Source organism: Lemur catta, chromosome 1 (genome assembly GCF_020740605.2).
Source record: "Lemur catta isolate mLemCat1 chromosome 1, mLemCat1.pri, whole genome shotgun sequence".
In the NCBI taxonomy this organism is placed as follows: Eukaryota; Metazoa; Chordata; class Mammalia; order Primates; family Lemuridae; genus Lemur; species Lemur catta.
In genome coordinates, this window is record NC_059128.1 from 29,433,237 (window position 1) to 29,447,312 (window position 14,076).

General features: G+C 45.0%; 1 protein-coding gene across 2 annotated transcripts in view; it reads right to left on the reverse strand.

Annotated features, from left to right (window-relative positions):
- SUSD6 (sushi domain containing 6) overlaps window positions 1-14,076 on the reverse strand; it is an 88,706-nt gene that overhangs the window by 33,773 nt on the left and 40,857 nt on the right. The window lies entirely within an intron of this gene.

Here is a 14,076-nt window from a genome sequence, read left to right on the forward strand (position 1 = left end):
ATGGCTAAATCTCAAAAGCAATGTTGAGTGCAAAAAGGAAGCTATGGAAGGTTATATACATTTTAAAACACATAAAACAATATTCTATATTGCTTAGGGATACACGTGTAAGTATGTAAAAACACAGAAACGTGGTTGGAAGGATACTAGTTACCTCTGGAGGAAAAGACCTGAAGCAAATATGGCAAAATATTAATATTAATCTGGGTGGCAAGTAATCCAGGTACGATTATATTGGTCTCTGCATTTTTTAATGTTTGAAAATTGTCACAAAAAACTGAAAATGGGGTAACAGATTTAAAAGTGGCTATTACCTGGAACACTACACATTATGTGTTAATTCTTTCCACCTACAATATTTTTACAATGCCCCCGAACTAAACCATATCATTTTTAACTGGGTATTTGGTAACCTGGTAACTGTTTTCTAATCTTCACACCAACTTAGGTCCCATTTGGTCCCAAAATACAGACAGAAATCATAAGACTCACTGAGACTGCTAAATCTTCTGGCAGACCTGTTTCTACCTACCTACTCACTAATTGATCCTGCTCCTACCCCCAAAACACAGTCATCTAAAAGCTAAGCTACCAAACAGATCTTTAAAAATACTCTTAACAGTTAAAGTGACATGAGTAACTCTGAGTAGACCCAGAGCTTTGTTTTAAAAGTGCTCAGCCTCAATGGCCACCCCCACCTGCCTTTAAGTCAGGCTGGCCGACAGACAGACCCAGCTGCTGTCCAGGTCAACTTAATCATTTATTATCCACTCCTCCCATTCCTCCTTGGTTTCACCCTGAACATTCTTAGTCCTCAAGAGTGGGACCCTGTTAAAACCCAGATCCTTGATTCTTAACCTGCAACAGGGAGGGCAGCAGAATGTCCTTGGATTACAGTGTTTCTCAAAGTGTGGGCCACTTCACCACCTGCAACACAACGATGGGGGCAGCTGGTTGAACAAACAGTTTCTGCCTCTGGAAAGGAAGAAATGAAATCTATACCCTTGGGTTCTTCTTTTCAGGGAGAACTGAGGGGCTGGGGGACTGTTTCACATTATTTAAAAAACTTTTAAAGAATGCAGATTTCTGGGCTGTGCCCCAGATCTACTGAATTGAGTCTTTGTGAACATAGGGTATAGAAATCTGATTTTAAAAGCACAACGAAGCTGGGGAAGCATCACCCCACTGGATGCTGGTTGTCTAAGTCTGATGAAGGTGCCAAATCTCACCACCTTTTCTGCATCCCAGAGTTTGAGGCAAACACAAACCCAAACTCCACTTCCCAGCTTTTCCCTAGTTTGAATCCTGCCTTCCCACCAGGACCAATTTAAGTCTCAGCTCTTCCAGGAGCCTTTCTAGACAGACGTCAAGGTTAATTCTCTTCTTTTTAGCAGCATTCAGTACCTGAATCACCGGAGGAGAACTAAGATATACTCTGTCTTACCTTTTCCCCCAATTAGACTGTGAGGCCCTGACTTCCTGGCAGAGGACCCAGTACATACCTAACAGGTTCTTAACACTTAGTTCGTTGAATTAATACTAAAGACAAAGGCATGAGAAGTCACTGTTAAAGAGAAAACAAAACCATCAAACAAACAAAACTGTGTAGTATAAAAAATATTTGATTTGCAATGGGGACTCGGGTTGAATCCCAGCTTTGTCCTTTACTGGCTTTGATTGGTTTATTGTGTAGGCAACAATATGACAAGATATACAAGAAAGTGCCTTACATCTTGTCAACTGCCAATAGTGCTTAACTGTTACAGCTACTGCTACCTTGATTTCTCTGACATCAAGAGGTGGTTCCTATCATTTATTCCTCTTTAGCGCCAAGAAAGGAAGAGCACAAAAACAGGAGTTACAACCATAAAAACCTACAGAGAAAGAAAACCCCAGAAACTGCAGTTCGCAAGGTCTGTGTATAGCAACCACCCTGCTGGAAACTCACCTACTTAGGCCTCTGCATTTCCACCAAGGCCAGGAGGAGGTGCTGGGGACACACTCAGTAGCTAGAACAGTGTCTGACACACAGGCAGTCTGTAAATGTTGAGTGATGAAAATGAGTAATGAAAAGCTTGCACGTATACTGCCTGGGACAAGAGAGCATGCTCATGGGGACCCTTTTCCACCTGCCCAGCAAGCACTAAGCAGAGTTTTATAGGAGCCAGGTGAGCAAAACTGAGGCCCCCAGGTGGGTGTGAACTGAAGCACAGTAACAGTTTCAGGTTCTGGAAATACTGTCAAAGCCAGTCATTACAATCATCTTCAAAACGTTCTTCCAGTAAATGAAAAGGCAGAGTGCAGTATCCAGCTGTCTCAGATTAAAGCAGAGTGGTGAGGGGAAATGAGAAACATAGAGTCAGGGTTTCCAATTACTGCTAACAGGAGAGAGTTCAGAAGGGAGGAAATTAATGCAATCATCAAAAGGCTGGTGATTTTACTTAAAATGAATTAAATCAACCTCAATCTGTCCCTGTTTCAACAGAGACCTCTGGCAAGTCAGTGCTTGGGCTGCTGGTAAGCTGCCTGGGTTAGATCAGAGGGGCTAAGTGACAATTAAGCAAGGCTAGGAAATCTTCCTTTTGCCCTTCAGATCGAGGCTGGAAAGACAGGGCCAGATAATGTTTCAGAGGCAGGTCATGCTAATTCTCTCCAAGCCAGGAGTCCTTTAGCTTGCCAATACAAACACCGTTAGGCTCCAGCGGGAAATAAAGGCTGAAAATGGAGTCAAATTCGATCTGAAGAGCAGCAAACTCCATTCACAGCTACCCTAGACAAAGTGGGCAGAAGAAAGATGGGGGTTGGAAGAAGACAGGGGTGTTCTGGAGGTACCCCTCACCCAGATGCTTAAGTAGGATCTTTTAGAATCACCTCATGTGTACCCCAACCCTAGCACACCCCGACACTTAAGACACAAAGCCAGCTCTGCCAGAGTGCTGAGGAGTAAAAATGAGTACAGAGGAGGAAGAGGGAGGAAGGATGGAAGGGGAGGGCAAAGGAAGACAACCGTACCAAGTTAAGAAGGGAGACACTGAAGAAAAGAGGAGGTACTTAGATGCAACCCCCTATTCCATCCACCCAATAAACGAGTACAGAGGCCAACCAAGAGCCAAGCACTGTGCCGGCCCGGCAGTGAGAATGCCGAGCCACAATCCTGAGCACCCCGGGAATTAGAACTGATCACACAGCCGGTGAAGCCTGGCGGTGGAGTGAGATGTCTGGAGAAAAGGATCAGACGTGACAGGGATGCGCAGTCATTCCTCCATGGAGGCAGGTGTTACAGAAGCAGCACAACTGCAGATGCCAAAGACTCCAAAAAGAAAAGTTATTCTCTCCAATTCCCAAACTTGTCTCTAGTTTTGCTTTTGGCAAGCCAGTCTCTGGATGGGATTCTGATCAACAGAAGTTCTCACACACAGAAAAACTAAAAACAAGTAACAAGCAAGAGGTTCCTGACCCTGGGGAGGAAGCTGTCAAGGTAAAGCATTAAAGAACCAGAGTATAGAGCTCAAAGGGCACTGGAGAGCCAGTCCAAGCTCACGTCACCCCTGAGCAACGTGAGGTGTCTCCAGTTACTGCTCATTAGAGGCGGATTCCCAGGACCCCCCTCAGGGTCCTGTTCTTCACACCACAGAGCCCACGCTGAGGAAAGGCTTCCAAAAATGCAGACTTTTAGAGCTCACTGCAGCCTCAGAAGACAGAATAAGAAATGAAGGGGCTCACCAGGTCTGGCTTCTCTCTCTGTAGGGTAGTTGGCAAGAACCAGACCAGCCTGGAGAAAACAAGAGATAGACCTGCCAGCATCCTCCCTTAATTATTTAACCTTTCCTCAGTTTTAATATTAGGATGGTCCACCTGTAGCATCCTGTTTCTGAACTACCTCTCTTCCCAGTGGGTTCAAGATCTCTCCACTTCTCCATCCCCACCTTACCAAAATCTGCTCTGAAAAGGATTAGGAAGGTTTGTTCAGCCTAAGTGTAAATTGGTGGTTCTCAAAGTGTGGTATATGGTGGATTAACCAGTTAGTGTTAACCAGGTGCTTTGAGCAATTCAGAAAAGAGATACTGGCTGAAAAAAACAGCACTATAATAATGCCTTGCATTGGAATAGACTTTTATTGTTTACACCGCACTTTTACATATATTATCTCACTTAATCCTATTAAACACAATCTTAACTGTTCCTGCAAAGCCAGAGTCTGCCACTACTGGTGACAGATTTTCTGAATGCGAGAGAGAAGGGGCCAGGTGAACCGCAAAGACTCTAAACTGCCTAACAAGGTACTGAGAATAAGAGCACAAAGAAACGGTTCCCTTGCTGAAAGCCACTCTGAAGAAATCTGAACTGTTGTGACTGAAGTCATAACAGTTCTCTGCACCTCCAAACACATCAAATCACAGACAGTCCTCACTCCAACTTCTCCCATTACCCCAGCACAGTGCAAGATGATGAATCCTGCAATACATCCGCACAGCCCAGATGCCAGCTGCTCCTCCACTCTTCTCCCTTCCCCCATCAATAAAGGACCTCCCACACCCTCCAGCCTCCCCATGGAATTCGTGACGCCAGCTAAAACCCACAGGGGACCCTGCACGGAGTGTAAGACTTGCTGAAACAGGGAACCCTTGTCAGACACGCCTCCCATGGGTTGGGGGAGCTGGGGCAGATGATTAGGGGATAGAAGCGAGGACTGTCCTGAATGACCCTCCCCTTGGGCAGGCTGGAAGGGCAGCCTTTCCTAGCCTATCACTTCCTGTCACCTGGGCAAACAGGAGCCATTCTGCTCATCTCTGATCTTGTCCCACAACTTGTTCCTAAAATTAACATCCCCCCTCCAACCCTCTTTACTTCCCTGTTTAGACTCACTCAACCCCTTGATCCATTAACTAGTATTTATTCTTCTTTAACCCTTTGATGCTAGGCTACTCCAGCAGAGCTTGTTCAGGTCACAGTGGGAACCTGAACAGGTTTCCCCCCAGAAAAGCCTACTGTGACCCTCCCAAACTGGGTCAGGAGCCCCACCCAGTAGCATTCCAGTGTAGTGCCATGATTTCCCTGATCACAGCATGCATCACGTGACATTGTTCTATTTTCGGTAGCTGGCACAGTCTTGGCACTCAGCACGAGCTCAACAAGTACTTGAGGAATAAATTAGAGTACTAAACCATAAGCTCTGCACTCCTCTGGTGCAGAGCACAGTTCCTGGCTGCTGCTGCCCTCCTCTCACAGGCTACGCACATGTCATTAACGTCCATCAAGATCCAGCCTGGTACGTGGTCCCCAGAAAGCCTTCCATGGCATTACACACCTCCTGCTGTCCTCCCTGCCAACCTCATGTCAACACGTACTTGTTAAAGGAGTTAATGCTGATCATGAAAATACCAAACCCAATTTGTCCCACAGCAACCCTGGGAACCCTGGGTCATCTGGGTTTGGTGCAAGTCTATACAGTTATGTACCATCATCTGTAGACCAAAGGGTCTGAGTTCCCTAAAGCTGCAATTTCTAGAAGTCTTCACAAGCTATCCAATCCTTTAAAATCAAAGACAGTTGAGATTCTAGGAATTCTAATCCTGCTCCTAGGAAACCCTCTCTGACATCCTCCAAAGAAAAAGGACTGAGATTAGGAGCTCTTGTTAATTTCACTCAAGAAAATACACACAAAGCCTCCTACTCTCCTTTCTCCAAACCCTAATAATTCCAGTGGTAAGGGGATGGGTGATGTCCCACAAAGGAGGCGACTCTAAGCTGGACCTTGAAGGATAAAGACAAGTATGGGAGGGAAAAGGAAGAAGTGGGATTCTAGCCACAAGAAAGGGTCAGAACAGGCTTGACGGTGCTCATGTTCAGGGAAAGGGGAATAAGCAGTCCCTTAAACTTGATCTGGAGAAACAGGTAAAGGAAGCTGTGGTTGTAAAGGCAATGGGTAAGGAAGTGAAGCCAAACCCACCCAAGTGGCACTTCTCCAGCTCCTCTCTAATAGGTCAGGCTATGTTTAGAGCTAGCATGGTTTTCACATACATTCTTCTACCTTATCTGCACTCCCCAGTGGTCCCTCCTCATTACCTAGGAGGACAAATCCCCGCCCAGGCTACAAGGTAGCATACTCTACAATGCACTCTTTCTAGGCAGCCTGCCCAGCCGTCTCTTTTCCCCACAGGACAGCCCCACCACCTGCAACCCAGAGGGGACAGAATGCGACAGGAAACCATAAAGCAGTGGAAGGCCCTATGGGCTGCTACTGCTCACAGGGTCCTAGACTTGGTCCTGCTTTCCTCACGTGAAGGACAAGCCATGATTCTGCAGACTGCCCTGGTGGGGTGGCCCCACCCATGAAGCACCTTCCACAGGATGTTTGTTGGATCCACCTGGGATGATTACTGGCCTGGTTACAGCAAAAAAGCAACATATAACGGATTTTGTCCCTGCCTTCAATAAGCTTATGTGCAAACACACACACAACCAAGAGCAAGAACTAAGAACAAGGGACACTGTGTATAGAATATTTCAAAACTCAGAGACTGAGAGGGTCGACCCTGTGAGGAGTATAAGCAGAGGACACACAGCCCACTGAAGTCCCCGGCTAACTCCATGGGCACCTAATTAGCAATTCTGACAACCATGCCTGGTTATCAAGGAGGTTCAGTGGGCCTGAACTGGCTCAAGACATCACTGGGTCCTCTGCAACCCAGCCTCTGGATTCTAATGCGAGCAAGTGGCAAGAAGAGAGATCCAAGGCTTTTTTCCTCTCTGCTCTCAAATGTCTCTGTGCCTAGACCAGTGCCCAGGAAACACCGACAGGCTGATCCTCACCCACTCAGTCCTCGTCCAGAGTGCGCAACAAACCCAACGACATTCTCTTGTTCCTCCTACCATGGCCAGAGTCCACAAGGCCAAACTGTCAGAACTCAGACAGTGACAATAAACACACAGGTCCTGCCGGTTCCCAAGGTGACATGAGTCTACTGACATGCGAAGAAGTGATCAGGCCCTTTGTATTTCATAGTGTCACTTGTTACTTAGAATAACAAAGGATAAAGCTGAATTATTTTATAACCCTGCTTGTACATGGCCATAACTTCCTGAAACACATTCTGTGTCCCTCCTCCCATTGAAATGCCTAAAATACTTCTGTGAATTTAAAATGAAAAAAAAAAAAAAAAAAAAAGCTTTTCAAAGACGAAATTCTGAAGAGAATCTGTTTATCTTCCCTGCAATACTTCCCAGAATTTGAATGATTAAACAATTGTACTTTAAAAGATTTGACTACTGGCAAAGCTTACAAGTCAAAAAAGTTAAACAAGGGAAAAATCTCCATCTCTGGGAATGTCAATGAATCTAGGTAGAAAAAGGCTCTTAAAAGAAGAAATGTTGACAAATATAGCTAACAAAACCCCGAGGAAGCAAAAGGACTACCAAATGGAGAAAAGATAAGAGAGTTCTTATTTTTTAAATCTAGTACCGTATTCTCCCACCCAGATGTGTTTTGGAATCTTTTAAAACATAATCCTTTAATCATATCACTGTGCTGATGAAATAAAATATATTTTTAAAAGAAATGACCCTTGTCATTCTCACATTTAATTATAAAGTTTCAAAACTGACTCCAGGACCAGTGCAGTGGCTCATGCCTGTAATCCCAGCACTTTGGGAGGCTGAGGGGGAAGACTGCTTGAGGCCAGGAGTTTGAGACCCTGTCTCTACAAAAGATATCATAAAAAAAGTTAGCCAGGCATGGCTGCACACACCTCTGGCCCCAGCTACTCAGGAGGCTGAGGCAGGAGGATCACTTGAGCCCAGGAGAGGAGGTTGCAGTGAGCTGTGATGATGCCACTGCACTCTAGCCCAGATAATACAGTGAGACCCTTTCTCCAAAAAAACTGACTCCAAAAGTTCCTAACAAATAGCAGCTCTCAGGAACACCAGGTCTGAAATGCCAACATGGCAGCCTCCCTGAAGAGAACAGCTTACAGTGAGACCACCGAGCTGACCTCCAGCACCAGCATCTCAAAGGGGCACTGCTGCTCTTTTCTGCTCATCTTCATGTACGGGATACCGACACATGGTATTTGAGAATTTAGGGACTTAGGAAAACCTCATGAATATCACGGAGCTAACTCTATTCAGTATGCATGGAATGGAATCAAACAGAATCCAACAGATACAAAAGAAACAAGCAGCACCTTCCAACCCTGAGTCTGTCTGAACCAATTAGCTGTGGCATCATAAAAACCAGAAGTGTAGAATAGTATCAGTTGGTACTAGAATCTGATCTTCTAATGTGAGAATTACTACTTTGTGTGCCAGGTAATGTTCCAAGCACTTTACCTATGCTATCTTATTTAATCTTCACAATATTATGAAGCAGGCACTATTATCATCCCCATTCTGGGGAAATACAGACATTGAGGTCAGGAGAATTATCCAGAGTAATATAGGTATCAAGGAATAGAGGCAGTATTCAAACCCAGACAGTCTGACTCCAGGCATTTAATCAGACTACACTGCCTCTCCAAACAATATGCTGGAGAGTTGAAGCATAAAAGCAACCAGATAAAATACCAAGCTACACCCATGATCTCTGTGGCTGTTACTTTAAGGTGTGTAAGAACTGAATCCCATTCCACCTGATCAGAGACTGCCATGCGAGAAATTCTAGGGACAATGCTTTTTTTAAAAAAAAGTTATAATCTCCCCCTTGTCTTCCAGTGAATTCAGATTTTCATGGGTTAAACTGGCTTAAGGTGAGGTTGATGAACAGGGCTGGGAAGAAGTCAACAGCCAGGGCACCCCTTATTCACTTTACACCACAGAAAGGTTTTCTCTGATAGTGCTGCTATTCCTCCGGCCCCCAACCTAAACCTGACACAGGCCATGGTTACTTCTGATCTGGCCACAGTCCAGGCAGCCGGCCACACCACACCCGCACAGGCCACCTGGACCTGGAGGGCTGCTCACAGTCTCTGCAGGCTCACGCTCCCAAGTGATGCAGAGGAAAGGAATCTCTCAGTGGGTAAGAGATGGTGGAGGAGTTCATCTGGAAACCTACCTAAAATCATTAAAGACTCCAGATGCTAACGCTAATTTTTTTATTAGCACCCTGGAACCCCCTTTTGCAGAAAGAGTCAATCAGGTAAGAATAATCATCTCTAAGCTGGCAAATTAGGCCAGGGTAGTGGGGCACCACTGCTCAGCAGACAGAATTTATGTTTAATGAGGGCTTTAACCCAATCAAGACCCAGTTAGGTGTTTGCCTTGGTGGACTCCTGGTTTCTTTTGTTGGAAAGTTAAAATACAAGGGTGGTAGGTATCATGTGCCTATATTGTTCTAAACATGGCACAATAATTAGTCTGCAGAGGAAGATTTCTCAATGTCTTTTCTTGACACCAGGGTTCAACAAGCCCTATAATGACCCATCCAGCCTCCCACCACAATCCCCAAGTCTTTTTATAGTCATAGGTAATTACAGCATGGAGAGATTACATCACTTTCATCAGCAGCTGACAGGAAGATGCTCTGCGGATGTTTTGGGAACTACACCCTCATTTAGCAAACAATTTGTTATGGTCCCTATTGTTCCTTTCTAAGAATAGAACCACCTTGGCAAACCTTGTGCCTAAACTGGAACCAAACAACCAAGGGCCACTGTAGATGAGAACAGAAACAACCACAGAGGGAAACGTGGTAACCCAAAGATGACTCCTGTATCCTTTTTATGCATGGGGAGAGGACACAGACAGTATCTTCCTTCCTCTGTCATGGTAATCCTCTGAAGGCTGATCTGAGCGCTTCCATCAGGAAACACAAGCAATGGGTCGCAGAGAAGCCTGGCACTCGGGCACAGGTAGTGTGGTTCCCAGCAAAGACCATGGGCAACAGAGTCAGACACATTGGGCACAAATCCCAGCCAGCTTCACCACTTACCATCATCTGTCTCTGAGCAAGTTATCTAACCTCTCTCTTGGCTTCAGTTTCTCTTTCATAAAATGGTTACATAGCCACCTAGCGTACAGGTGTTCTGAGAGCTTTATATGGGATAACACAGAGCCTGGCACAGAAATGATGCTCTATGCATATTGTTTCCTATTTGTCCTTTCCTCTCAGCTCAGTGGACATTATCTCTGACTCGGGTCCCTTCGGACATGATGTGAGCCAGGCCACCTGCCAACATCTCTCTGCCACAGCAATGCTAAGGGCCAAAGCCATGTCATCTCCCAAGGAAACTGGTTCTCATGATCTAGGTGATCATGTGATTAGTTTAACATGGCCTAACATGCCATGGCAACATTTTGTGGGGGAAAAAGTCTGAAACAAGTAAAATATTGAGTTTTCTCATGAAAGGAAAAGAATTCAAACCAAAAGCTTTTTATGAGTCAGCAAGCCAGTTAGGTTGAGATCATCAAACTATGTAAACATGAGCTTTCTGGAAGGCAAACAGCATTCCTGAAATAATCAATCTCTCCTCACTGGTCAAATTTGACACCTGCTCCAAAATCTCTTATCCTCAACCCAGGGACTTTTGCACCTTCAGTTCTGTGTTCTAATGACAGCACAGAATGTCATCTGCATAAAGTCTACTGTGCAGCATGACTCAACAGTAGGTCACATACCAACTCTGTTGTTGTTATTATTTGGGGCTTACATCACACATTTAAATGCCACATGCTCTCTAATCATTCGTATTAGTCTACACAACAGCGCCAACCCAATATTCTTAAGGATCACTGTTTCTGTTTTATAGAAGACACAAAGAGGTCATGTGATTCACCTAAGGTCACACAGCAAGTTTCTTAAGATCACAGGTAGAGTTGTGAGACCTGAGAGATGCTGCTGCAAGGCTGGGATCTTAATCTCTCTCCAGTCCAAGAAAGGCAAATTGGGTAGCATGTGCACAGATTTTATTTTTAATTCTGGTCTTCCCACTGCATGGTGTGACTGGGTGTGAAGAATAAGATACGATTCCTTTTGCCACTCCTAAAAAGGAAACCTTTCAATAATTCTCCCCATTTAAAGGAATGACCAAGGGAAAGCCAGACCTAATGCCTCTCTAACACCTTCTCTGTTGAAAACTGCAAATCCTGAGCTGCAAATAGAGAAACCAGTATGGAAATTTAACCCCAAATGTGACATAATTCTACCCTAGAATTCAAGTGGCCCTTCATATGTGATTCTTTTCTACTAAACCTGAGATTATGATCAAGACCAGAGAATGACTGTGGTATTTATGACGAGAGACTATGTGAACAAACTGGCCCTGGAGGATGCCCATTAACCCATGTCCAGTGGGATTCTCAGAGTCATGAATGTGCATGCACACACATGCATATCCAGGGTCTACTACAGCTCACTGGATAACAAGGCTGTGTATTTTACAAATATTCCATTTTAAAATGTCTCTGGAATGGGTGTTCAGGAGCAGCTACAGGAACAGGTAAGAAAGGCAGGAAGGGAAAGAAGGGCTTTTCCTGAACTGAACTGCCTTTCCTTGGCTTTGGGGTACCTGAGAGTCTTGGTTTCTTGGCAAGCTTGCTTGGCACACTGCTCATGGCAGGCACAGCCATACAGGTGTGCTCTGGGTTTCAGGCCAAGGAAAGGGCATCTCCCTCCCCCAGAAGCTATTCCAGAGAGAGGGAAAAACATTGGCAGCAACTTGGCGCACTGGATCTAAGCAATGGTGAAACCCCTTCCCCTGCCTGCAATCTATTCCCTGTCAGGACATGTGCTTTATGGGGAGCAGGAAAGACTTGGGGGTTGGGGTGGCAAGGAAGGGAGGGGTCTTTGCAGATGGGGGAGGGAAAAGAAAACAACAGAGCCAACTTTCCCATCCTGGTCTGAGCCCACACTACAAACAGACACATTCTTCCACATTGGAGAATAATAATCCCTTTATCCGGCCAGTCTGGAACCTGATAATTGATTTCAGGCCTTGGATGGAAAGTTGGGAAGGTGTGGGTAGTTGGAAAATGGGGTGGGGAGGGGAATGAGAAGGGGGTGGAGCCAACAAAACGCAGGGTGAGGGTAAGTAGGATGGCTTAATGAAGCTAAAGAGGCTAAAGACTTCAGATGCTTAATTTTCTGCCACTAATACCGCTTTGCAACATGCCAGGGTAACTTCCCCAGAGGAGCCTTGGAAGAGGCAAGTTGCAGGAATATGCCAGGTACCAGGTCAGCTCCCAGCTCTACCATTAGCTGTAAGGCCCTGGGCAGCAAGTGCACAGTCTGAAGTCCAACCGGGCTCTGAACAGTCCTTCCTTCCTTCCTGCTCTGACAGTCATTCCATTCATGCTCATACTTATTGAGCACCATTTGTTCTGGGCTGGGAGGTGAGGGTAGGGCAGGGGGAAGAATCCCTTCTATAAAGAGCCAAGTATTTTAGGCTTTGCAGGCCACATGGTCTGTGTCACAACTACTCAGCTCTGCCACTGTAACACAAAAGCAATCATAGATAATATATACATAAATGAGCATGGCTGTGTTCCAATGAAATTATTTATGGACACTGAAATTTGAATTTCATATAAATTTTTTCATCTCATGAAATCATCTTCTTCTGAGTTTTTTCAATCATTTAAAAATATAGATGACTAACTCGAAGGCCACACAAAAGCAGACAGCAGGTAGGCCCAACCCCATTGGCCACAGTTTACCAAATTCTGCTCTAGAGACACAGTGATGAATAAGATAGAGTCTCTATGCTCTGTGGTTCTGTAACTACCACTTCTAGAGGCTTCCTCAGTTTTGGAGTAGCCCTACAAAAGTAAGCCCTGCTTCACATTGGTGTAGCCTATCACCCGAATAGTGTTCATTGTACCTGACAGGTAGGTTGTTACTCCTTCCCTCCTCCTCCCTTCCCCCTTCTTGAATTCCAATGACCTTTACATCTCCTTGTGCCCCTGTATGCCCATCAATTAGCTCCCAATTATTAGAGAGTACATGTGGTGTTTGTTTTTCCATTGCTGAGATACTTCACTTAGGATAATGGTCTCCAGTTCCATAGACTGGTCTTCTTTTCCTTCTTTTCAATATAACCATGATGGCCACACCCTGGGGTCCCAAACATCATGGCCCCCTGGGTTGTGCCAGGGGCTCCTCATGGCTAAAGAAAGGTTTGGGTTATATGTCAGAGGGAGAGGAAGGAGAGGCAAAAGAAAAGGAAATCTGTGTGTGGGTGGTAGGGAAAGCTATGATAGAACAAAAAAATTGTAATTGTTTCTCCCAACAATTCAAAAGAAAAATGAGATTACACTATTATCTGTATGTGCTGGGTAAGTAGGTGGTGGGAGCTGATAGAAAGGGAATGGAAGAGATAGCACTGAGCTATGGGAACTCTACAGCCACAATATACCACTCCCCCAACACTCTCAAGAAAGTCCCGTCCCAGAATCTAGTTCTGAGATCTCTCTCCAGGGAGCGCTGTCCAAGGAAACTGTCATATGTGTTTCTAAAGAAGTCTGGTAGGAACACCATTACAGGAGAGCTCAATGATGATACTGGGGCTCACAGACCCAGAAGCAGGTTCTGGCAAACCACCCCAAGACCTGCTATACACACCCAACATGTCCTTCCTAAAGAGGACCACACAAAGAGAACTTAGGGTCTTTGGAACATTGTTGAAGACAACAAGGACTGTACAAACTCAAAAAGGCTCAGTGCTGCATTTCTAGCCCCTGCTAGTGCCCCACCAGCTCACCATGTTCAATCAGAAAGCACTCAGAATCATGAAAGCATAAACTGAAGGAGCTAGAAGTGACCTTACAGATTATCTAGGTCAACCCCTTCATTTGACAGAGGGAGAAACTGAGCTTGAAAATGGATAAGTGGCTTGTCCAAGATCGCAATGTTTACAGTGTCAGCAAACCAGGTCTTACTGTCGCTAAATTACAGGACCTCAACTATGTACTCATTCTGAGAAAAAGCACAGAAAGACAAGAAACAAATAAAAAAGAGCTAACAATCATTAAGGGCTTACTATGTTATCTCAATCTTCACAACTACCCAATGAGGTAAATACCATTAGTAACCCATTCTGCAGCTGAGGAAACTGAGGCTTACAGCAGTAAAGGGACTTGCTCAGG